The sequence below is a fragment of the Schistocerca serialis genome, chromosome 1 (assembly GCF_023864345.2).
Source record: "Schistocerca serialis cubense isolate TAMUIC-IGC-003099 chromosome 1, iqSchSeri2.2, whole genome shotgun sequence".
NCBI classification, from domain to species: domain Eukaryota; kingdom Metazoa; phylum Arthropoda; class Insecta; order Orthoptera; family Acrididae; genus Schistocerca; species Schistocerca serialis.
Genome location: NC_064638.1, coordinates 1,034,468,016 through 1,034,495,693, shown reverse-complemented (window position 1 = coordinate 1,034,495,693; position 27,678 = coordinate 1,034,468,016). Strand labels below are relative to the sequence as shown.

The window sequence follows — 27,678 nt, the reverse complement described above, 5'->3', positions numbered from 1 at the left end:
AATTCCTGTTGACAGTCGAGTCTAGACACTTTCACGAATGTTGATGGAATGATGAGGAGAACACAAACACCCAGTCCCCGGACAGAGATAATCCCCAACCCGGCTGGGAATCGAACCCGGGACCCACCTCCTCGATATACCTATCGAAGACCATTTCACGACCAATCTTCTGTGAATGTGTGCTGATATAATACATTATGTATGAATGTCTGGTATTACTGCGATATGAACAATGGCTCTGTGATAACGTTTCCAACTTTCGGCCATAATTGAGAAGGATAAATTTATCAATTTGAAATAAGGCATCCTGATCCGGAAATGATAGAGTCGAAAGTTATAGCGAAAATCATTCTGTTGTTCATCTTCGCTACTACGAAACACATCTCTTCTACTCAGCAAGTGGTCATACCTCTTAAGGTGTGCATTTAACAGCCCATGTTTGCTATACTTCTTTTTTTGTATCACCTCCGAAAGTCGTCCATCCCACAATATTAGCATAAACAGTACCGGTAAATGTACCGTATTCCACTGACAGAGGTATCAGAATGATTTTCGCTTGTAACTTTCGACTCGGTCTCTTCCGTACCAGGGCCCCTTTTGCCAAACTGATACATTTGCCCTTCTCGATTATCCCTGAAAATTTGTGACTTCATGACGGAATAAACCTGTAAACTAATGAAATTTTCTCGGGATTCCAGACGCATCAAATGGTTCAAAACACACGAGGCTTCGAGCGAGTGCTTCTCGGCCATTGCCAGGTGGTGACTGCCGTGTGCTTGTTGCTGTCGTCGATAATAGCCATGCTATAGTCTGTGACGTGACTGATGGCCAGTCCAGGGCCATAAATATAAGGTGATGTTTTCGTTGTAAGACTATCGCGCACGCATCACCTTCCCGATGGCCGGTTCCCAAGCCGTGCTTAGCATCAGAACACTGTCTATATTGAAATATTTGTCGCGATCGCTTCATTTAAAACGCCATTCCAGAAACAATTTGCCCGTTTAATGATAAGAGGGAAGATTGGAAAGTAATGCACAATAATCTTATTACCAAAAATTTTAATAGGTAACAAAGCAAATAAATGACAAATGAACTTACACCTTTTACCTACTTTTTTACGTAGTCAGCAACATTCTCAAAGCGTTTCTCCCACCGTTGTACCAGTTTCAGTGTGCCCTGTTTGTAGAAGTCCGTTTGCTTGGAGTACAGCCGTCTGCGGGCTGCTCATTTCACTTCTGCATCCGTCGCAATGCGTTGGCCGGCCAGGGATTTCTTCATGGGATCAAACAGATGAAAGTCCGATAGTATGGTCCGGACTGTATGGTGGATGCTGGAGCACTTCTCACGCATATTTGGCGATTTTCTCGCGAATAGGAGCAGGGCAACATGGGGGCGAGCATTGTCATGAAGAAGTTTGACACCGTCAGCATTAATGTTGCGGCGTTTGTCAGGAAGGACACGACGCAGCTCCAAATTTTAATGTAGGCTGCAGCATTCACAGTGGTCCTGTGTTCAGCAAAGTCCACCAATAACACACCACGTTTATCTCAGAACACTGTCACAAGCACTTTCCTAGCCGATTGACTCACTTTGAAAAATTTTTTTTTTTTCGCATTGGAGGAACAGCTTGTTTCCTCTCCATAGAGGCCTACTTGGTTTCCGGCCCACGACTCATCACCAGTGACGATTCCTTTCAGAAAGCAATGCCCATCAGGGGCGTAACGCGTTAAGTGATACAAGCTTGTCACCATTCACTGACTCTTGTAGCTGTCTGTCAGGTTCTCAGGTACCCAGCCTGCACCAACTACACAAAATTTCAGCGTGCCACGAGCAATATTGTACACCGCACCATAGGATATCTTGAATTGCTGCGATAAGTTTCGCAATTTCAAAATTGCTGCCTCAATGGCTCCGATATTTCGCGGGGTTGCAGTTGTTAAACGGTCGCCTGCAGAGTGACCATCACTAAGGTTCACACGGCCCTCTTGAAGAATGCACACCACCTGGAGACGTTGCTACGGTCCATGCAGTTGTCCTCATACACACCAGCATGTCCCTGTGAATTTCACTTGGTTTATGGCCTTTGGACCGGCCGGAGGGGCCGAGCGGTTCTAGACGCTTCAGTCTGGAACCGCGCGACCGCTACGGTCGCAGGTTCGAATCCTGCCTCGGGCATGGATGTGTGTGATGTCCTTAGGTTAGTTAGGTTTAAGTAGTTCTAAGTTCTAGGGGACTGATTACCTCAGAAGTTAAGTCCCAGAGCCATTTGAATCATTTTTTATGCCCTTTGGCTCAACTTCGCTTTTCTTCGCAAGTTCACGACAGTAACATGCACGCCATGTTTGTTTCGTAGTTCAAGCGTCTCTTGCTAGAGCTGCGCATGAAATCAAAATACCATCTGTAGCGCAAACTTCAAACTATATCATCATGAATTTTCAACATTCCAGCTGCAATACCAGGATAGAAAAAATATTGTGCATTACTTTCCCATCCTCCCTTGTAGATATCTCGTCGAATGCACTTCGGTGTCCGTTTTCCAGAGCATGTTCTGCTGCCGCTCTCATGACACCATAGGCGGAAACACCGTCTTTTTCTATACGGCGCTCTTTAGCTGTGCACACAATCTTTCTGATATAAAACTGTCCACACCGATACAGTATTTTGTGTATTCCTGGCGTTCTGAATCAAACATAATCTTCCACAGGTATCATGCGTTGTCGAATTTTTGCTGAAGACCTGAAGACGGAATCGGTTTTACGCCTCTTTAGAAGCCGACTGATATTTATTGTTCAAAAATGGTTGAAATGGCTCTGAGCACTATGGGACTTAACATCTGAGGTCATCAGTCCCTTAGACTTGGAACTATTTAAACCTAAGTAACCTAAGGACATCACACACATCCATGCCGGAGGCAGGATTCGAACCTGCGAACGTAGCGGTCGCGCGGTTCCAGACCGAAACGCCTAGAACCGCTCGGCCACGCCGGCCGGCCGATGTTTACTGTTACTGAGCCACAGAATGGCAAAATTGCAACGTTCTTCGTGTTCTCCTCGGGGACATTCCGCTTACGACTCTACGGCGAAATGGAAAAGTTTTCGCTTGTTGCGGCCATTATAACAACAAATCGTTTTTGTGCAGGGTGTTGGCAGCTGAGCAGCTGATTATGTGCAAGGTACCGGTCCCGCCGGCGGTTAACGCCGTGGCTAAGCATTCATTAGCTTATCAGCGGACAATAACGTCAAGGTAAGGCAGGGCACTGCCTGTCTGTACCTCTAATTGACGTAGTCATGGCTGTTATTGATGTGGTTCAGCAACTCTCCCAGCTTTTCACGTCCATGACGCCAGAAAATGAGTGTGTCGTCGATGTAACGATAAAAGCCTCGCTAGGTTGAAATTCTTTCCACTGTACAAAGAATACGATGACGTGAGAGTGTGTTAAAATAAATTCACAACGGTGTCGTCAAAGAACTGGGAAAAGATATCTACAGAGTGAATAATGACACCACATCAAAGCTGACGGCATAACTGATTCTCCAAAGTGCTGGCGCTTGATAGGGCGGATAATAATAATAATGGCGTGTGACGAGGGCCTCCCGTCGGGTAGACCGCTCGCCTGGTGCAAGTCCTTCGATTTGACGCCACTTCGGCGACTTGCGCGTCGATGGGGATGAAATCATGATGATTAGGACAACACAACACCCAGTCCCTAAGCGGAGAACATCTCCGACCCAGCCGGGAATCGAACCCGGGCCCTTAGGATTGACAGTCTGTCGCGCTGACCACTTTTTATTTATTTTTTTTAAAAATCTGATTTTGTTCGTTGCATCTGCTCAGGGCGGACGTTGTAATACATCCGTTTAAGTTCGTTGTTGATCGATTAACTCAGTTTTTTTATTACAGAGGGCAGCTAACGCTCTGACCGAACACGCCGAGCTACCGTGCCGGCTGGCCACTGAGCTACCGGGGGCGGACATAGGGCGGATGAAGTCCGTCTTATTCTTGATATGGTGCAAGCAGTGACCAACGAGCGGATTAAAGAGACTGACCACATGTTTTGATAGCCTGTAAGTCGGCGATCTAGTGGTGCTCACGATGGGCCGCAGGGGTGTTTGGTTTTTAGAAACGTTAGGGAGCCCATAAAATGTAGGTGGTCCAGGTGTCTAGGGAGGAGATTCTCATCACACAGCAGAGGTAAATTATAGCAACACGCAAGATACAAAATATAGAAATAATATAATTTGTGTTCATAAATGATTACAGTGTGGGCGTGGAATGTGACACAGCTACATACGGATTACCTTATTGATAACTGTTCCATGTTTAGTAATTGTAGAAGCTAATATTCCACAAGAAAACTCTATATTTTGTTATATTACTTATTGTTGTTTCGTGCAGCGCATAACATTTTCAAAATACTATGTCTGCATAGTTCCTCCGTGATTTTCAAATTGTATACTACATGTTCACTGTATGATTCGTTTATACGCTGTATTAGTTGCAAACGCCACTTAGTGAGGACAGTTGTTTTCCCTGCACTGCTGTTCTCTATGTACGTTCGCTTTGGCAATAGGCTTCATACATGTATGGGCTGTTTTCAGTACCTTATGTGCCCATTGCTGTGAGTCTCGTTCTTGTATTTCTTTGTAAGTACCGATGAATCGGCTGACCATTGTGCATATAAATATTCTGTGGCATTTCATGTCGTAATTCGTCCTTTTCTCTTTAAAACAACTATGTTCTGATGATGATGATGTATCGAAATGCGTCAGTAAATTAAATTGCGAACAAGACTTTCCATAAGTAAGTCCCAATTACGAATGGTCGCGTACCTCTTGCATGGAAGCATTTATCTACATTTTTTGTACAGAATTTTGTTCAAAATACAATTTAAATTTTTTCCTCAATTGCACGGCTGCTTACGATGAACCATATCTTTTTTGTAAATTTCCTTGCGCAGTTTTTAGTATATTTCGGTATATATCCTGGAAAAAATGCAACCTCAACCTCATTTATTAATTCAAGATCATGGTTGACATTGTGTGACAAAGTTATAGCTTTCACAATTAAATTGCATTTTCTACACTGGCTTCTATATGTTTATGCAAAATCCTAATTTTAGATGTTATACATAGTGATTCAGTGATGATGTTGACACAAACTTTCAGGGATAATGGAGAAGAGTAAAAGTATCATTCTAATGCAAGCTGTTTGCTCTCCACATTTTATTAGGAGGTAGTAGGTACTAAACAATGAAAAAAATTGACCAGTATACATGGGATCTAAAGTGCTACCTTGAGATCTATGAGCACTTGTTCATCTTTGCTACTGTGAAATACATTTTTTCCACTAAACAAGTGTTCATAGCAATCAAGGTACGCATTTTGGAGCCCTTGTTTACTGGACAGTTTTTTTCTTGTTTTGGTCCACACTACCTGGTCCCAAAATATGGAAAGCAAACAGCTTGCACCAGAAGAGGCCCACTGTTAGAGGTAGCACAACGATTTTCGCTTATAACTTTCGACTCGGTCGTTTCCGGGCTAGGGTCCTCCACCTCGAACTGATACACACACTCTTCTGCATCATCCCTGAAAGTTTGTGACATCATCACGGAATCACTCTGTAGAACCAAAACAACATTCTGTCACCGTTCTTGCCCAAGATAACCGACAGCTGTATTATAGTTAGCGAAACTTATAGTCTTTGTCCTTTCTGCAAAAGGCCTCATTAAAAATTCCTTCAGAGGAAATACTGCATTACGCAAGATATAAACATTTGATAGTGGATGCTGGCAAAAATTCTTCTTTGGGTATTTTTTATTCTTCCCATTTCTATTGCGTGCAGGAAGGGGCAATCATCGAAAACATCTGCGTCTTTGACTTCACCGTACGAACCTCCTTTCACCCTAACAAACCTACGGTTTTCGTCAGTGACAGTTAATAATTCAGTCGAAAAGGATTAGTAGCAGTAATACATGGAACCAGATTTACTGGGTTTTTAACGCGAATGTGTTTCCTTTCCAAACTTCCAAGATAATTACGGAATCGCCATCTGTTCCACAAGCGTCGTACTTTTTTTTTTTTTTAAAGTAATCTTCAGTTGGCTTGGAAATGTGTTTTGTAAGCTTTGTTGTCCGTATAGCCTTACGAACTTTTATAATAGTGGAATGTGCCGTTTTTGAAATTCTGAAAGAAAAAGCTAGTTGGCGGAACTATGTAAGTCGAATTCAGTTGCGGACAGGTTTCACGGTGATATAATCAGTATTGCAGCTAAAATTCGAACCTACTCCTTGAATAGTAAAGGCTGACATTTCGATTCTTCAAACAAATAATGACATTCTCCATGAATGCGCCTTTCCATTACACAATATTAGTTTCATTCCTTTATTGCAGATACTGTTTCTTCAGTATTTCATATTTCATATAGAAGGTCACACAGGACAGCATGGATGTTATCTTGTTGAAAGACATCGCCACAGAAATTTAAAAGATGGGAGAGCCACCAGCCTTAACACGTGAGAAATGTTACGGCTGTCTAAATTACCGGCTATGTGAACCACAGGGCAAAGCATAGAGAAAGGCTTCAGTCTCTTGGATGTCAAGATTTCGGACAGGTCTGTCGCGGATGATTTGATCGAAGAAGCACGGTAGTGGTCTGTGTAGCATTGCACAATCAGCACCAACACCGCTTAACAGCAACTGGTGGTGCGGTGCATGCGTCCCTACTTCTCTGCCCTGGCCTGGGCGGAAGGATCAGTAGGTATTCGTTCAAAAAACAAGAGGTGAGACTGTTTCAATTTTGTTATTATTAGTTATACATCCTCCAGAACAGGCCATGAAGGCCCAAAGGTAGCGACCGGCTGCCGTGTCATCCTCAGACCACAGGCGTCAGTGGATGCGGATATGGAGGGCCATGTGGTCAGCACACCGCTCTCCCGGCCGTATGGCAGTTTCCGAGACCGGAGCCGCTACTTCCCAATCAAGTAGCTCATCAGGTTGCCTCACAAGGGCTGAGTGCACCCCGCTTGCCAACAGCGCTCGGCAGACCGGATGGTCACCCATCCAAGTGCTAGCCCAGTCCGACAGCGCTTAACTTCGGTGATCTGACGGGAACCGGTGTAACCACTGCGGCAAGGCCGTTGGCATTAGTTATATATGTACACAATAAATCACAATCTGACATTTGACTTTTCTGCAATTAATTTCACCTAGTCCCGTCGCACATTAAATCGCTCCGTTCACATGTATTTCTAGTGACCGTTTAGCTATCGTGTAATCAAGTAGTAGCGTTTCTTTCCTCCTGCCTTTGTGCAATACTTTCCTATTTTTTATGTTGACAGCCCACTCCCAGACTCTGCATCCGGCGTCGATCTACATCTATAGCTATAACTAGATCTACATAGGCACACTGCAGATCACACTGAAGTGCCTAGCAGAGGGTTCATCGAAACACCTTCGCAATAATTCTCTATTATTCCAATCCCGAACAGCGCGCGAAAAAAACTAACAAATATATTTTCTGTGCGAGCTCGGACTTCCTTTATCTTATTGTGATGATCGTTTCTCCCTATGTAGGTCGGCATCAGCAAAACATTTTCGCATTCCGAGGAGAAAGTTGGTGATTGAAATTTCGTGAGAAGACTCCGCCACGACGAAAAACGCTTTTACTTTAATGATGTCCACCCCAGATCATGTTTCATGTCAGTGACTCTCTCTCCCCTATTTATCGATAATACTAAACGTGCTGCTCTTCTTGGAACTTTCTCGATGTACTCCGTTATTTCTAACTAGTGAGGATCCCACATCGCGCAGCAATACTCTAAAAGAGAACGGACAAGCGTAGTGTAGGCAGTCTCTTTAGTAGACGCTATTGCGTCTTCTACGTGTTCTGCCAATAGAACGCAGTCTTTGGCTCGCTTTCCCCACAACATTTTCTGTGTGTTCTTTCCAATTTAAGCTGTTCGTAACTGTAATTCCTAGGTATTTAGTTGAATTTACGATCTATAGATTTGACTGATTTATCGTGTACCCGAAGTTTAACGGATTCCTTTTAGCACTCATTCGGTTGACCGCACACTTTTAATTATTTGGGGTCAATTGTCAATTTTCGCACCATACAAATATCTTTTCTAAATCGTTTTGCAATTTGTTTTGATCTTCCGATGACTCTACTAGACGATGAACGACAGCAATAACTGCAAATAACCTATGACGGCTGCTCAGATTGTGTCCTAAATCGTTTATGTAGAGAAGGAACAGCAGACGACCAGAAACAATGTGTGTTCCAAAATCCTGCTGCATATCGACGGTAATGAAATGGGCCTTAATTTTGTGGATCACTCCTGCTGCCTTTCTTGAATATTGGTGTGACCTGTGCAATTTTCCACTCTTTGGGTACGGATCTTTCGTGAAGCGAGCGGTTGTGTATGATTGTTAAGTATGGAGCTATTGCCATCAGCATAACCTGAAAGGAACAAAATTCCTATGCAGCCTGGACCGAAAGACATGCTTTAATTAAGTGATTTATGTTTCTTCACTACTCTGAGGATATATACTTCTAAACTACTCATGTTAGCATCTGTTCTTGAATCGAATTCTGGAATATTTACTTCGTCTTCTTTGGTGAAGGAATTTCAGAAGGCTGTGTTTAGTAACTCTGCTTTAGCAGCACTGTAATGGACAGTATTTCCATTGCTATCGTGCAGAGAAGGCATTGATTGCCGCTAACACACTTTACATGCGATCAGAATCTTGTCTGATTTCCTGCCAGGTTTCGAGACTATTTCGCTGTGGAAACCATTGTAAGCATCTCGCATTGAAGTCCCGCATTTAACGAAACTTATACAGGGTGGACATTTATAAAACCGACATACTGCAGGGACAGACTCCCTACTGAAGGTGGAGGAAAAAAGGTCTTATGGACGTGTGTCCGGAAATGCGACATTGCCACGGTAGATGGCGCTGAAGTTCTTCTGACCGCGTGCCGCGTGCTCCTTGTGTGCTGCTGGCTGTTTTGACGCAGCGTACTGTAAGCAATAGAATGGTCCGGTATTCATGTCGGTAACAAGTCTGGATGGTGTTTGTGTACGGTCAACCAGATGGACACGGTCGAGAGGCAGCACGGCTATACCCAAAACAAGTAACCTCACAGATACCAACCACATCACATAACATTTCGAGCCCTTTTTGTCCGTTTGTGTGGCCCTGTGTCCTTTCAGACAGACGAACGTGCAGGGAGGGTATGGTTCAAATGGCTCTGAGCACTATGGGACTTAACATCTGTGGTCATCAGTCCCCTAGAACTTAGAACTACTTAAACCTAACTAACCTAAGGACATCACACACATCCATGCCCGAGGCAGGATTCGAACCTGCGACCGTAGCAGCCGCGCGGTTCCGGACTGCGCGCCTAGAACCGCTCGGCCATCGCGGCCGGCCAGGGAGGGTACTTAGTTTTGGTATAGCCTTGTTGCCTGTTGACCTTTTCTGTCTGCTTGGCATTACACAAACATCAACTCGCCTTTTTCCTGACAAGAATACCGGGTCATTCTGCTGCTTATAGTACTCTACGTCAACCACGCAACCTGCAACATTCAAGGAACACACCGCACGTGGTCAGAGAAACTTTCATTCGCCAGCGCCATCTACGGAAGCAACGATGCATTCCAGAGACGTGTTAATAGGACTTTTCTTCTTCCATTTCCAGTCAGGAATCGGTATCTGTATATTCTATACTACCGCATAAAGACGTTGTTACTAGAAATCTCGATTAGTTCTTAACCAATTTCTTTTAGATTACCTAATAAATATTCGGACGGACATAGAGTATATATTTTTCCATATACGTATATAATATATGAATATTACACAATATATAAAGGAGAAATGTTGTTTCCAAACATCTATAGAAGTTATTTATCGATTTATTTCAAATTTTTCACTATCCTCTAATAAACAATCGGATGCACTATATATTTTGTACTATTATTTTTGGACTGTAAATATATATACTTTATAAATGTATAATACATTAAAGTAGAAATGTTGTTAGCAAAAATCCCGGAAAGTGCTTGACCAGTTTACTTCAAGTTTTTAGACGATATTCTTAAAAAATTCAGACGGAGATAGGCTTTATCCTTTTTTACACAGCTCTGGACATGTTTTCTGTTACAACCGATTGCAAGAAAGAAAATGTTGTGCTGTGCTTTGAAAATGTATGGTTTTGTTTTCTTTCACACAATCAGTTATAACTACGATGGAAGGGCACTTAAACCATTAGGCGAATGTTTCCTCCCACGGTTATTCTTTTTCTTTATATACAAAATTTTAAACAAAAGTTGTATACACAGAAGTAAGCTGTTTTGTTGTCTTCCTCAGTAGGTTTTACCAGAAAACAGGAAAGTAGTATTGTAATTAGAATACTACTACGGTATTTGAATTACTAATGATACTAATGGATTTACACATTCAGTTTAACCGATTTCAGTTGCCAATCAAAGACACGGCTCAAGGTCAGAGAGAGGGGGAAGGACGAGATGGACTGTCAGAGGGGCAGGGAGATTAGGACGTATACCCAATTCCAATATAAATTTAGAAACTGTGAAGCATTGCAGGTTGTCTAGTCTCATCAATATACAATAGAATTATCTTCGAACAGTCCGCCCCCGGTAGCTCAGTGGTCAGCGCGACAGAATGTCAATCCTAAGGGCCCGGGTTCGATTCCCGGCCGGGTCGGAGATTTTCTCCTCTCAGGGACTGGGTGTTGTGTTGTACTAAACATCATCATTTCATCCCCATCGACGCGCAAGTCGCCGAAGTGGCGCCAAATCGAAAGACTTGCACCCGGCGAACGGTCTACCCGACGGGAGGCCCCAGTCACACGGCATCTACATTTATCTTCGAACATTCTCAGGGAGCTTCCAATGTAAGCTACAACTGAAAGGCACGTATTACAGGAATTCTTACGTTTAGTACACTTGGAAATAATTATTACAGAAATGGTAAAAATTGGTGTAGCAAGAACAGAAAAAGCAGTTTAGATAATTGTTTGTGAAGAGTACAGCAGTTACTTCTAGACTATAATCTGTGGCAGAAGGAGAGAAAGCAGGTGAGAGAAGGAGAGAACCCTTGTGCAACACTGTAACGAAAAGCAGGGGAAAACAATGTGAGATGATTATCCGAAAAGAAAAGGAGGAAGAAGAATAGAAGTGAAAGAGGAAGTGAGCGTGTGCTTCACCGTTCGCCGAAAAGAAATGGTGATTATCTTAACTTTTGAGAGAGCAGTGATGATAAAAAAGGAATTGCTTCAGCTTTTTCTTGAGTGCAACAGGTTGTCCAGTAACGCGTAGCGGGCAAGTTAGCTTGTTCCACAGGTTGCCAGCAGAAACTGAGGAGGGGTTCCAGAAATTTCTTTTTTTTTTGGGTCATCGGTTTCAAATAGCGCAAAAACTTAAAAGAAAAAGAAAGAGAAAAGTAACTAACATACTATATTTATGACGGCTTCTGCTGCGATTTTTTTGCTTATTTATTAGCTGTTCAGAATTTTTACCTTGCAATTGGCTTCGTCAAAATACATTTTACATATTCATAAAAGTATAGTTGTTACTAATTTTTACATTGTACATATATATACAGAGTGATTATAATTAAAGTTACACTTTCAAAACTCTGTAGAAATAACACCACTGGTCAGAATGACGTCAAATTGCAACGGAATATTATCGGAGAAGGGGAAAAACATATGGCAGAAAAAAGTGTGAAAATTGATCAATAGATGGCGCTGTGTCTGTCAGAATACGTAAACGGAAACACCCGTCATGCGCACGATCCACTGAAGTAAACAAGCCGGGTACACGGCTTTTCCTCCTTTCGCGTCTGCGACGTTCGCCATGACTGTCACAACGCAGGATCGCGCTCTGCTTGTAAAGCTGTATTTCAAGATTGATGACACGTCGCTCTGCAGAAGTTCCGGGCATTGAAGGGTTTGAAAAAAACCGTTGGTCCGATGACTGCCGAGTGCCTGGAGAAAATGATTCGGAAATTCGATTAGACGGGTTCTTCTGGTGTGCAACCTGGTAGAGGAAGGAAACGAATTGTTCGACGTCAGTGGAAGCAGTGGCGACAGCAATGCAGGAGGAGACGAGTGGTGGTGTGCAAACGTGTTGTGCACGGAGAACATTTGACATACCCGTGAGCACGGTGCGTTAAATCCTACGAAATATCCTTCTTTGCTATCCATACAGAATTACGCATGTGCACGAGTTGCTTCCTGTTGACCTGCCAGCAAGAGAGATCTTTGCTTTAGAACTTCTTGCTCGCATGGAAGTGGACAATGATGGGCCGTGGAAGATTTTGTGGACAGACGATGCCCACTTCCATCTGACAGGATATGTCAGTACACAGAATTGTCGAATATGGGCACCGGAAAATCCACACGCAAATCAACCAGTACCACTCCATCCTGGAAAAGGTCACCGTGTGGTGCGGATTTACGACATCATTTATCATAGGGCCATATTTTTTCGAAGAGACAGGTGCTTCCGGTGCTGTTACCTGTACCGTCAATGGTAAGCGCTATGAGCGTCTTTTGCGCAACCACGTGATTCCTGCTCCCGAACAGCCTGGATATGTGGATGAGATTATTTTTATGCAAGATGGCGCTCCTCTGCACGTTGCAAATCCAGTTAAGCAGCTGCTGAAGCGCCATTTGGGAAATGCTAGAATTATCAGCCACCATTTCCCTACAGACTGGCCTTCCCGGTCACCTGATCGTAATCTGTGTGACTTCTGGCTGTGGGGCTATCTGAAAGCTGTTGCGTTCAGTGTTCCGATTGCAAACTTAGCTGCATTGAACACACGCACTGCGCAACACAATCTGAACGTGACCCCGGAAACACTTCGATCAGTTGTGGAACATGCTGATTTCAACTTGTTGCAGGAAACGGTGAACAGTATACTGAACATGTTTTGCGCCAGTCACACGGACATTAATAATCCGATTTGATTTTGGACGATGCTTTTAATGCGGTTTTTGGCCTCAGGGAAATTAAAAACCTATGTGATTTATACTTTTTATGCGGTTTTTGGCCTCAGTACAATTATAAACAGATTTTTTTTCATCCAATGTTATATGACCTTGCCGTAGTGCATGGGCTTACGTAACTAACAGTATAACACCTCTACATCCATGCTCACTGGGTAGTACCATTTGTTTACTGCGAAACGTACACCTTAGGCATTGTTGTATGATTCATCAATCATTTGTAGTCGACCACTATTAAATTATGATGCCTATAGCGCCATCTGTTGCTACATTGCCGGCCGGAGTGGCCGTGCGGTTCTAGGCGCTATAGTCTGGAACCGAGCGACTGCTACGGTCGCAGGTTCGAATCGTGCCTCGGGCATGGATGTGTGTGATGTCCTTAGGTTAATTAGGTTTAATTAGTTCTAAGTTCTAGGCGACTGATGACCTCAGAATTTAAGTCGCATAGTGCTCAGAGCCATTTGAACCATTTTGTTGATACATTTTGTAACTATTTATTTTTCTTCTGCCATACGTTTTCCCCCTTCTCCGATAATATTTCGTTGCAATTTGATATCATTCTGACCAGTGGTGTTGTTTCTAAAGCGGTTTGAATGTTTAACTTTAATTATAATCACCCTGCACATACATCTTTTTAGTAGTTAGTAATTTTTACATTTTACACACGCTGTCATTTTACATATACACGTAAATACATAAACTTCTTACTAATCAGAAGATTTCAGCAATAATCACTATATTGTTCACATTGACGAATTAATGATACAGTTCTACACATTTAGTTAATGATAGTTACATTATTTCATTGTTTATACATTCCTTTCAAAATACTTCCAAGATATTCTTCAACTGAGTAGTATGCTTTGTTTTTAAACTGTGTGTCTAATACCTCCTTAAATTTAAAAACCTTACAGGTTTCTCTTGGACCCAATCCACGTACACATCTACGATGAGATACAGAATTCATCTGTAATGTGTGGGGCAGTCGTACTGAGAAGCCGATGAACTAGACAAAAGAGTGTGGTAGTGGCGTAACTTGTCTGGCTCACAACCATGTCAACTGGGCGTACCAGACACTGATATGGTCAAGCAGCCCATCTGTATCATATCCTACTGGGACGTCCACTGTATGGCACGAAGGATGCGAGCTTTAACCCTTAACTACTCTAGTGAAATGCTCATACACTAATACTCTAGTGGGGTCTCGGAGTACCCCAGTAAGAAAAACGAAACTGTAATTTAAGGAAATTTTATTTTGAATTGCACTTTTATCACTGAATATTATAAACATTTTTACATATTTGAGATATGATTACAAACAATTTTGGCACACTGAAAATCTGTGGTTGGGGCAAACATGTTTTGAGCATTTTTCACACACTATTTTGGTTTTCTTGTCCACATTTCTTGGGCACATGTAGCATCTTGCTTTCCTCATGGGTTCTGGCTCTGAAGACGTTGAGGTAAGAGGAGTACCACCAAGTTTAACAACAACATCTCTCAGTTCACGAGAAAGGGGTCGGACATCTCGACGTTGTATAAGGGGCTTTACTAAATCCATTCCAAGCTTTTGTAACAATTCTCTTCTTTTTAAATCATTTGTTTCGTCAAGTTGTTTGGTGCACTGAAGCAAGACAGCAGCATTGACTCCTACTATGTTTAGAATGGCATAAAATACAGACATCGGCCATCTGCGTGTTCGCCGTGATAACGAATAGTTGGCGCACATTTGGTCCAGTGCGTCCACTCCTCCTTTTGTGGCACTGTAATCAATGATCATTTCAGGTCTTTTCTGTTGAGTACTAATTTTCTGATCGTGATGCATAGATGAAAGCAACACAACAGCTCGACCTTTCCGAGGAACCTAAGAACAAATTGTCTTTCCTTCGTTATCCCCAAATAATGCAGTTTCTATTGGGCGCTTTCTGTTTGGTTTGAATTCTTCTGGTATCTGCGGTTTATTTTGCTTTAGAGTGCCTAAGACAGTCAACTTTTTGGCTTCTAGTTGATCACAGAGTTCAAGTGACATGAACCAATTGTCTACTGTCACATGTCTATTGCTTCCCTCAATTAGTGTTATTAATTTCAAAACATCGTGTGTTGGGATTGATAATGTACTTTTATTTGTCCCTTTTCCTGTGTAAACAAATGCATTGCATAAATAGAATGTTCGTGAGTCACAAAGTCACATAAGTTTGAGGCTGTATTTGGCTGGCTTCTTGGGCATATACATGCGAAATTTGCACCTACCACGAAAGGGTACTAACATTTCATCGATTGTCACGTACGCCCCTGGAGTATAATACTTTTGACATTTGTCTCTCAAGAGTTCCAACACATCTCTAATAGCTGCAAGTCTGTCATCAGCCTTCCTAGCATCTCTTGTAGCAGAACAATCGAATCGCAAACAAGACAAAATGAATAAAAATCTCTGAACGCTCATAGTGGCTCGAAACACATCACGACCAGTTCCATCACCAGCAAAAAGTCCAACAACATTTTCGTGATTGGATTTCATTACCCCAGATAAATAAAGTAGACCCAGAAATGCTCTCAGTTCTATTATATCTAGCGGCTTTATGAACGCTGGCTTAGGAGCTTTGTATTTGTTTGACATGTCATGTATGTTGACATTTGAATTGGTGAGTATTAGTTGCAATAAATCTTCAATGATGAACAGTTCCCAAGCAGATAATATGTCAGTTGAATCAATCGTTTTTGCTTCACGTTTACCACCTGGAAGATGACTAACTATATTGTGAGCACGGGTACGAGTTGTAGGAGGAGCTTCTTTTGACCACTTGTAGCACAGCTGTTTTCCAAAAAAATGTTTGTCAACAGAAGGTCTAATACACGCCTCATCATCTGATTCTTCACAACTACGTTCTGATGTAGCTTCAGAAGTGGAATCATGATCACTTACAAGGAAACCTCCCCATCGCACCCCCCTCAGATTTAGTTATAAGTTGGCACAGTGGATAGGCCTTGATAAAATGAACACAGATCAATTGAGAAAACAGGAAGAAGTTGTGTGGAACTGTGAAAAAATAAGCAAAATATACAAACTGGGTAGTCCATGGGCCACATAGATAACATTATGGAGACTTGGAGCGCAGGAGCGGCGTGGTCCCGCGGTAGCGTGAGCAGCTGCAGAACGAGAGGTCCTTGGTTCAAGTCTTCCCTCGAGTCAATATTTTACTTCCTTTATTTTTGCATAGTTATTATCTGTCCGTTCGTTCATTGACGTCTCTGTTCACTGTAATAAGTTTAGTGTCTGTATTTTGCGACCGCATCGCAAAACCGTGCGATTAGTAGACGAAAGGACGTGCCTCTCCAATGGGAACCGAAAACATTTGATCGCAAGGTCATAGGTCAACCGATTCCTCCACAGGAAAAAAACATCTGATGTATTCTATACGACACTGGTGACGGCATGTGCGTCACATGACAGGAATATGTTGTCGACCCACCTAACTTGTACACTTGGCGAATGGGTAAAAAGATTCTTCTACCTTGCCCGATTTAGGTTTTCTTGTGGATGTGATAATCATTCCCAAAAAAGTGATGAAAACACAAGAGTTTGTCACATAAACTGAAAATAAAAAATTAAACTTTCAATTGATTTGCCTATCTTCCCATGAACTACTCAGTTTGTATATTTTGCTTATTTTTTCACAGTTCCACACAACTTCTTCCTGTTTTCTCAATTGATCTGTGTTCAGTTTTTCAAGGCCTATCCACTGTGACAACTTATAACTAAATCTGAGGGGGGTGCGATGGGGAGGTTCCCTTGTTAGTATAAAGCCATCCTCATCTGCTGTGGTTTCCTCATCAGATTGCAAAAATGCAGGATCATTCACTATTCTTTCCAACTCGTCATGTGTTAATGACTTCGATGATGCCATCCTGAAAAGTAATGCATTCATACATAACCTTAACAATTGACGTTATCATGGAAAGTGCGCTGTTTTCGAAGTACTCTAAGATTTCAGTCGCGTAAAACGCTAATTGAGATAGTCAAAAACAACTTACGTTAATACTCTGGTGGGGTATTCTGAGACCTCTTTTTCTTTATCTCACACAATAATACTGGAAACACCGCATTCAACACTCCGCGTTAAAAGGCAGCACTTCACTGAGGATTAACAAGAACACAGGTGTCATCTGTTGTTCCGTTCACGTACTATGTATTGTATTCTATCGTCTGGGGTTCTCCGTGACCCCACTAGAGCAGTTACGGGTTAAGAAGGCACGCTTTACTTGGCGGTGGCGATTACGAAGCAGAGAAACGGCAAAGGCGAGCGTTTGGGCCGGTGACGTCACGCTGCCTCAGCAGGTCGGTGGCTCCGTTTCCTGGGAACGGACCTACTCGTGGCCTGCGCCAAGGCCGACCGGTCGCGCCTCGCCGGCCCGCATCGTATCACACACACACATCTGGCGGCTGGGCTGCGTAGCGCGAATCCAAGCGTCGCGTCGGGAGAGCGCGCGCGAAACGGCAGCTGCTCTCTGCGTGTTAGCGTGCACGCAACACAGCGGAAACGCTTGCTATTCTCCGCACTAGCTAACAAGGATGCATACTGTCTTTACGGCGCAGATAGAAGGGCCGTGTAGGAAACAGCCGAGGCTGGAGGCAACGAAGGTCTGATGGAAATGACTACAGGCACGGTACTTTCAGCCCACTACATTTTAGCATCGCACCGACAACTTGGCGCGCTAGGTAGATGCTATTTTTCTTGACTTCCGGAAGGCGTTCGATACAGTTCCGCACTGTCGCCTGATAAACAAAGTAAGAGCCTACGGAATATCAGACCAGCTGTGTGGCTGGATTGAAGAGTTTTTAGCAAACAGAACACAGCATGTTGTTATCAATGGAAAGACGTCTACAGACGTTAAAGTAACCTCTGGCGTGCCACAGGGGGGTGTTATGGGACCATTGCTTTTCACAATATATATAAATGACCTAGTAGATAGTGTCGGAAGTTCCATGCGGCTTTTCGCGGATGATGCTGTAGCCTACAGAGAAGTTGCAGCATTAGAAAATTGTAGCGAAATGCAGGAAGATCTGCAGCGGATAGGCACTTGGTGCAGGGAGTGGCAACTGACCCTTAACATAGACAAATGTAATGTATTGCGAATACATAGAAAGAAGGATCCTTTATTGTATGATTATATGATAGCGGAACAAACACTGGTAGCAGTTACTTCTGTAAAATATCTGGGAGTATGCGTGCGGAACGATTTGAAGTGGAATGATCATATAAAATTAATTGTTGGTAAGGCGGGTACCAGGTTGAGATTCATTGGGAGAGTGCTTAGAAAATGTAGTCCATCAACAAAGGAGGTGGCTTACAAAACACTCGTTCGACCTATACTTGAGTATTGCTCATCAGTGTGGGATCCGTACCAGATCGGTCTGACGGAGGAGATACAGAAGATCCAAAGAAGAGCGGCGCGTTTCGTCACAGGGTTATTTGGTAACCGTGATAGCGTTACGGAGATGTTTAATAAACTCAAGTGGCAGACTCTGCAAGAGAGGCGCTCTGCATCGCGGTGTAGCTTGCTCGCCAGGTTTCGAGAGGGTGCGTTTCTGGATGAGGTATCGAATATATTGCTTCCCCCTACTTATACCTCCCGAGGAGATCACGAATGTAAAATTAGAGAGATTAGAGCGCGCACGGAGGCTTTCAGACAGTCGTTCTTCCCGCGAACCATACGCGACTGGAACAGGAAAGGGAGGTAATGACAGTGGCACGTAAAGTGCCCTCCGCCACACACCGTTGGGTGGCTTGCGGAGTATAAATGTAGATGTAGATGAACTGTCGTCCCATACCAATAACGCACGGACTGAAATAGAAACTGATAAACTACGAAAATATTTACCGAACGCTATCACATAGTACAGTACACATTTCCATGCCTTAACAGTTTTTTCTTATGTAAGTCTATTTTCGGCACAGAAAAAAGTCATTCGTACAGATGACGAATGCTGTGATTACCTGATTACTATTGAGTGGTTCTAACGCAACTGAAGCTTTTCAAGTGAAGATCACAAGACAACGTGCATGCGCAGCTTACCGACACCTTTCGGACGGGCCGCTGTGGCCGAGCGGTTCTGGGCGCTTCAGTCCGGAACCGCGCTGCTGCTACGGTCGCAGGTTCGAATCCTGCCTCGGGCATGGATGTGTGTGTTGTCCTTCGGTTGGTTAGGTTTAAGTAGTTCTAGGTCTAGGGGACTGATGACCTCAGATGCTAAGTCCCATAGTACTTAGAGCCATTTGAACCATATCTGACACCTTTCGGGCTTTGAGAAAGATCGAATGATCGTACCAACAGGCTGTATACAGTGTTTGTCTGTAGTGCAGTTATGCATAACAAATGGTAATGAGATCTACTCTAGGATAAAACTTAAATCAACCATCCATAATTGAGTTTCCTTATGTGTTTCAAAATGAATACAGGGGTTTTAAGGCTTTCTAGCATGCATTACATTCAACCTACAATTATAAACAATACATCACACGAAAGAGCGACTCAAACAGTTTTGTTCGGAAGTGTTCAGTGTGAGCACCATTTGTCACATGGCGCACATCGAGTCGATAGGTGAGTTCTTCCCAAAACTTGATCAGTGTGTCTTGAGTAATCATTGCAGCAACTGCTTCGATCCTGTTTCTTAAGTCTGTTACAGGGTGACATATTGAACTATATGAAAAAAAGAACGCAAATTAGTTACAAACTACGGCGTGCACACACTTTATTCAACATGTAAACGTCACTATAGATATTGGTTTAGGTTATGAGGTGTTCGATATGGCTGCCATCATTAGCGATGATGTGGCGTAGACGAATAGCTAAATTCTGCATGACACGCTGAAGTGTCGGAAAATCGATGCTGTCAAAACGTTCTAATGTGTGTGAAATCTTATGGGACTTAACTGCTAAGGTCATCAGTCCCTAAGCTTACACACTACTTAACCTAAATTATCCTAAGGACAAACACATACACCCATGCCCGAGGGAGGACTCGAACCTCCGCCGGGACCACCCGCACAGTCCATGACTGCAGCACCTTTGACCGCTCGGCTAATCCCGCGCTCGATGCTATCGATAATCTTCTGAATGGCTGTTTTGAGCTCAGCAATGGTTTTGCGGTTATTGCTGTACACCTTGTCTTTAATATAGTCCCACAAGGAGTCGCATGTGTTCAGATCCTGATAATATAGCGGCCAATCGAGGCCTTTGTCAGTGGGGTCTGGATACTCCAGAGCCAGAATGCGGTCCGCAGTGTGTTCCTCCACGACATCAAACATTCTATCCTGCTTCGATGGGGTCGAGTTCCGTCTTGCATGAACCACATCTTGTTGAAATCAGGGCCACTTTGGATAATGGGGATGAAATCATCTTCCAAAAGCTTCTCGTACCGTTCGGTAGTCACCGTGCCATCAAGAAATATCGCACCGATTATTCCGTGACAGGACACTGCACGCCACACAGTCACCCGATGAAGGAGAAGAGACTTCTCGGTCGCTAAATGCGGTTTCAATCTCCCAAATGCGCCAATTTTGCTTACTGACGAACCCATCCAAATGAAAGTGGGTTTCGTCGCTAAACCAAACCACGCATGCGCATATTATCCCCGTCATGTCCCGCGGTCAGTCGTGCAGTTTGAACGTCCTAATACAAACAATTCAGAAGTTATGACGATTTTATTTTATCTAGTTCAATAATTGTCACCCTGCAGATCAACTGGTAGCGAAGGCACATACATATGATCCCTTATGAACGCCCAAAGCTCAAAATCGCAAGGCGTCAGATAGGGTGAACGTGGGGACCGTGCAAAATAAGCTGCCATCCGGCCCCCAGCGGTCGGGTGCAACGTCGTTTAACCAGTCGCATACTGAGTTAATGCCAGTGAGGCGGCGATGCATCTTGCGCCAAGTAAGGCTACCTGGTTCAGCTTCTTCCGATTGAGGAAAGATCCATAGACACAGCGCATCAAGATAAGAAAAATCAGTTAAAGTTGCTTCGCCGATAAAGAAAGACCCATAAATTTTCTGGTGGGATATGGCACAAAAAACATATAATTTACGGGAGTCTCGTTGCAACCTTACCACTTTGTAGGGATCTGCTGGTCCCCAGATGTGCACATTATGTGAGTTGACATTTCCACTTACATGAAATGTCTATTCATCACTGAAGACAACACTATCCACAAAAAAATTCATCGTCATGCAGCAAAATTTCATTTGCAAAGTTGGCACGTAAACTGTAATCTGTAGGATTTAGAGCTCTTGACAGTTGCAAACGATAAGGGCGTACTTGTAAGCATCGCCTTAAATGTTTCTACGCAGACGTCACTGGAACTGCTAATTCACGAGTAGCCTTCTGAACTGATTTATTGGGGCTACGCGTGAAAGACTATCATACTTCAACACGTTCATCAGTCACTCTTGGTCGTCCAGTGTTCTTCCCTTTGCAAAGACAGCTGGCGTTTTCAATCTGGTGATACCATCTACAGATGTTATCATCACTTGGGGATTACAGTGGAACTTAATACGGAATGCACGTTCCACTGTAACAACAGATTCAGTCCTTGCAAACTGTAAAACACTTAGAGCTTTCTTTGACTAGTCGCCATCTTTGCTACTGCTGCTTGCTAATTACGGTTGCCATATCAGTTGGGACCTTGTCGGTACGCTCTGAGATGGGGGTGTAGAAACGAAGTAAAAAATGTATTTAATTACTTTTTATTTACAACACATTTACATGGAACTTGTTGCTGCAAAAGTAGTTGGTACATCATATTTTTCGGAATATTTCGCCCCTTTTCAGCAAATCTTTGTCCCTTTCACATATTTATAAAACTCCTTGCAAATCTGCAAATCAGCTTGTAGTTAACCTGGGACTTTAAGATTGATTCCACAGTATCTGGCAGCAGTCTATTTCTTTCATCAGTCCACTGGGCCAACATCAGCGAAAATACTCTTTCCGCAGTAGCTTCGTGTGCGGGAATAGAAAACAAATACTCCGATAATTTTAGCAGTTGGCATTTGCCTTCAGGATTGTCGGTTTCCTTAAGAAAGTAACTCCACCTTTCTTCCAAGGAGAGTTTAAACTTCTATTCTTCCGAGTCACACTTAGTTTCTAAAAAGTTCTTGAGATACGTATATTCCCGAAAACAGTTGTCTGAAATCTTCATTCCATTTTTCGTCAGGTATGTAACAGCGTTTTCAATCATTACCCAATCTTGGGTTTCAGACATCGTCAGCCAATTAAATAGCCTACTTGACATTTAATAAAAGAAATAGCCCATTTCTGTAAGTAATCAACTGCTATGGTATAGGAAGCCTTTGTCTCTTCCTCAAATTTCGAAATCAAATTAATTATTTCTTGGTTAGGGTTCTCAGTCTTCAATTTGTTCAAATTCATCTTGGTTTGCATGTCAATAAAACTGGTAATTTTCCTTTCATTCAGACACCTTTGAATTTCGATTAATATATTTCTTATTTAGTGCTTATTTTAGTTCTCCAGACGTTATCCTTCTCCACGCTTTTTATATACGAGGGTAAGTCACTTATTACCGCAATGTAGCTATATTTTCGTTTATTTTTGTAGTGCTGTCGTTTTACGTTGATGACGCATGCTTTGTTTATTTGTTGTTATATCTTTGCAATTTTCAAGCTGCTAGGTCAGTTTCGTTATCGCTGCCGTGCTGTTAATTATGGCTTCTCCGCTGTCTATTTGCACCAAAGAAGAGCAACCTTCAGTGATCCGTTTATTGTGGTCGGAAGGCGTATCAGGGGCCGAAATTCATGGAAGACTTTCGGTACAATACGGGAACAGTATTTTGCCACAACAGAGTGTCTACGAATGAACTGAAAAATTCCGAAATGGTCGCACAAGTGTTCCGCACGATGAAGGAGCCGGGCGACCGTTTGCTGCCACAAATGAAGAAACCATTGAGCGTTCACGTGAAATGATTCTCTTAGACAGACGATTAACTACTGACGAAGTGGCACATCGTCTGCAAATTAGTCACGATTCTGCCTACGAAATCACTCACAACAGACTTGGGTTTCATAAAGTTTATCCAAGACGGATTCCAGAACAACTCACACAATTGCATAAACAAACGCGCTTGGACATCAGCTAAAAATATTTGGATCGTTATGGTAACGAAGGAGACAACTTCTTAGACAGGATAATTACTGGTGACGAAACATGGCTCCATCATTACGAGCGGGAGAGTAAACGGCAGAGTATGGAATGGAAACATCCAAATTCGCCGGGCAAGAAAAAGTTCAAGGCCCAACCGTCCACAGGAAAACTGATGCTTACAGTTTTTTGGGACGCACAAGGTTCAGTACTGGAACATTATGGGGAAAGGGGCACAACAATAAACAGTGTACATTACAGTGAGATGCTTACTGCCAGGCTAAAGTCTGCAATTCGAAGCCGGCCGAAGTGGCCGTGCGGTTAAAGGCGCTGCAGTCTGGAACCGCACGACCACTACGGTCGCAGGTTCGAATCCTGCCTCGGGCATGGATGTTTGTGATGTCCTTAGGTTAGTTAGGTTTAACTAGTTCTAAGTTCTAGGGGACTAATGACCTCAGCAGTTGAGTCCCATAGTGCTCAGAGCCATTTTTTTACAATTCGAAGCAAACGCCGAGGTTTGCTGTCAAAAGGTGTTGTGTTGTTGCACGACAATGCCCGTCCGCATACTGCTGCCCACACTGCTGAAACGCTCCAGAAACTCAAATTTGAAGTACTGGATCATCCTCCATGTAGTCCCGATCTCGCCCCTTCTGACTATCACTTGTTCGGTCCACTCAAACAGGTATAAAGGGGCCGTCGATTTGCCTCGGACGAAGCAGTGAAAGAAGCGGTGCATTCCTGGCTCGCAGCTCAACGGAGAACCTTCTTTTATGACGGCATCAGGAAGCTTGTACAACGATAGACCAAGTGCGTTGAAACTCAAGGAGACTATACCGAAAAATGATGTTCTTGTACGTTTCCTATTTGATTACAATAAAATTTTAAATGATGTTCTTGTACGTTTCCTATTTGATTTCAATAAAATTTTATAACTACTTTGCGGATAATAACTGACTTACCGACGTCGCTGCGGCCGGAAAAATATCCTGCGAGAACGGAACCAACGACGACTGAAGAGAATCGTTCAACGTGACAGAAGTGGAACCCTTCTGCAAATTGCTGCAGATTTCAATGGTGGGCCATCAACAAGAGTCAGCGTGCGAACCATTCACAGAAACGTCATCGATACGGGCTTTCGGAGCCGAAGGCCCACTCGTGTACCCTTGTGACGACACAAAGCTTTACTCCTCGCCTGGACCCGTTGACACCGACATTGGACTGTTGATGACTGGAAACATGTTGCCTAGTCGGACGAATCTCATTTCAAATTGTATCGAGCGGATGGACGTGTACGGGTGTGGAGGCTACCTCATGAATCCATGGGCTCTTGCGTGTCAGTAGGGGACTCTTCAAGCTAGTTGAGGCTCTGTAATGGTGTGGGGCGTGTGCAGTTGGAGTAATATGGAACCTTTTATACGTCTAGATACGACAGCAACAGGTGACACGTATTTAAGCATCCTGTCTGATCACCTGTATCCACTTATGTCCATCGTGGATTCCGACGGACTTGGACAATTGCAGCAGGACAATGCGACACCCCACAAGTCCAGAGTTGCTACATAGTGGCTCCAGGAACACTCTTCTGAGTTTAAACACTTCCACTGGTCACCATACTCACCATACATGAACATTATTGGGAATCTGTGGGATGCCTTGCAACGTGGTGTTTAGAAGAAATCTCCACCGCCGCGTACTCTTCTGGATTTATAGACAGCCGTGCAGGATTCATGGTGTCATGAAGGTAGTAGAAAGCACAGGGACAAACAGTTCAAGAGCAAAATCACAGCAGTATGTTGAAAACGTAAATTTCATAAAATTCAATCACATGAATGTATCACCAACTTCGTCTTCTGAAATTTAAGATACGTATACATTCTGTCTAAAATAAAAGCTCATCTGGTTTTGATGGTGTTTCCAACAGAGTACTAAAAGTTTGTTCCCATGTTATAAGCCCAGTCTTATCTGAAGTACGTAATGCATCACTAACTCAAAACATATGCCATTGTTAAACCCCTCTTTGAGAAAGGTGGTAAGAGGGTGTAACCTCCCCACAAAATTTTTAAAAGAAAAAGGACGATACTAATTAGAAATGCTGATGGACTTTGCTCTATGCGTAACCTGCCCACAATGAAATGTACTGACAATGGCAACAAAATGTAAAATTCGCAATCTGACTCAAATATAAATCCTTCAAAAAATTAAAGTCCATTCAGTGACAAGAAAATTCAATTAAACCGAAACATCGGTCTTTGGCCCTGTGTAAAACAATCAGAATTAAAGTCTTACCTCAGAATAAATGGATGTCACATATCTGCTCTTGTTGTTGCGCACCGCTTGGAGGAACTGCATTGCAAATAATAATATTCTCTTTTTTTTTGATTTTAGTGGAATTTTTCTTCAAAAGAAGTGGAATGAAATGGGAAGTGCAACGAAATCTTGAGTTCAATAAAAAATTAAATTTTTGAGAAAATGCTTTTGAAATAAAAAAATTATTATTGGGAGACTTGTTGGAGAATAATTACAATAAATAAAATTTTTCATTATCTAATGATTATATTAATTAACAGTATACCTTATTCCTCATCTTGACCAGTGTTACCGACCGCTCTGCATGACGACTACAGACTGAGTACTGCTCTCAACTAGACAGAGCTACAGACTCGCAACGACTGACTGACTGCTACTCTGCATAGCGACAACTAACTCGCAAAGACTACTACTGACTGAGAACCGCTCGCAACACTCGCGCGGTCAAGCGCATACTCTCTGGTCACAGATGCTACAATGCCTCGCCATCGCTGCTGCGTTACATACGTGTTTCATAACCCTCCACTCGGGGGGCAAAAATTTGGCAGCGATGGTGAGTCATTTGGACTTGCCAAGCGCGGCAAAATTTTTCTTTACTTAACAAAATCCTACAACTTACAGAACATTTAAATGTTGTGCACACGCACTAAGTACAAAATATATCAGACAAGGACAAAATGTGAATACTAAACATTGTAGCAAATCAGAAAAAAGTATATACAAACTTTTTGACAGATAAAGTGCACAGGCACTGAAAAAATTCTTTAGCATATGCAGAACAAATAAACAGACTGGCAAGAATAATTAGATGTAGTACATAAAGTAAATGTTGTGCACACGCACTAAGTACAAAATATATCAGACAAAGACAAAATGTGAGTACAAAACATAGTAGCAAATCAGAAAAGTATATACAAATTATTTGACAGATAACAAAGTGCACAGGCACTGAAAAAATTCTTTAGCATATTCAGAACAAATAAACAGACTGGCAAAAAATATTATGTTGACAAGTGTACATGCACTGAAAAATGTCTTTAGCATTTTCACAACAAATAAACATAATGGCAAAAAAAAAATTCATGTCCAAAGTGCACATGCACTGAAAAATGTCTTTAGTATTTTCACAACAAATAAACATAATGGCAAACATCATGTCGACCAGTGACATAAGTGTACTCACACTGGAGTTTAGCGAATCGAAAAATGTATAACCTATGAACATAAATGATGTTACCAAAAAAATTTTTTCTTTATGTGACAAGAATCAGGATAGGAAAGGGAAGGATTGCATCATGGTTGTAGCACTTTAGATTGCACACAGCTGCTCTGAAAGTCCATATCTTTCCACAGTAGTACAACACCAAGTGACACAACTTGAAGTTCTTTTCCCATCAGAATTTATCAGTGTAGCCAAGACACTGAACTGTCGTAGTAATGTTCCATGTTTTCATTTTGGCAGTACATTAGGTACACCAAACAGTGGGACCATAATAATGTCTTCATCGCTCATGGTGGTGGACAGCATGTCGTGTCAACACCACACTCTTACAAGGCACACCAACGTAGAATTAGTGCAAAACCAAATATAGTGCTCCATGATCACTGGGATAAACAGGACAAATGGACATTGCAGTAATTCAGGGTAGTCAGCTTATGAGGTGAAGGACATCAAGTCACATAATATTGACAATTACAGTCTTCATTGATAGTTCGTGGCATTCATAGCCCAGTTATTGAACATTTCTGTACCAAGTATGTAGTATTACAGAAAAATGTTCATTAATTGTTTTACATAGAATCAGTAGCCTTCTTTTCCTGGTTACAAAATATTATGAAATAATCGCATTCTTTTCAGTTACAGAGTATAATTAAGAATCATTAACCTTCTCCTAATTACAGTTAATTAATCATTTGTCATTAATTAATCATTTGTCTAATTACAGTTAATTAATCATTTGTATAATTACAGTTAATTAATCATTTGTCGTTAATTAATCATTTGTCTAATTACAGTTAATTAATTAATCATTTGTAGCCTTAATTAATTACAAAGCATTATTAAACAGTACCATAGTTAATTAATTATGTGTCATTCCAATCTATTAAGAATCATTAGTCTTTTCCTAATTACAAAGCATTATGAAACAATCACATTTATTTCCAATTACAAAGTATGAA

General features: G+C 42.3%; 1 protein-coding gene and 1 pseudogene across 1 annotated transcript in view; both read right to left on the bottom strand.

Annotated features, from left to right (window-relative positions):
• LOC126414251 (transferrin) overlaps window positions 1-27,678 on the bottom strand; it is a 202,143-nt gene that overhangs the window by 131,704 nt on the left and 42,761 nt on the right. The window lies entirely within an intron of this gene.
• LOC126428374 (5S ribosomal RNA) lies at window positions 7,023-7,140 on the bottom strand (annotated as a pseudogene).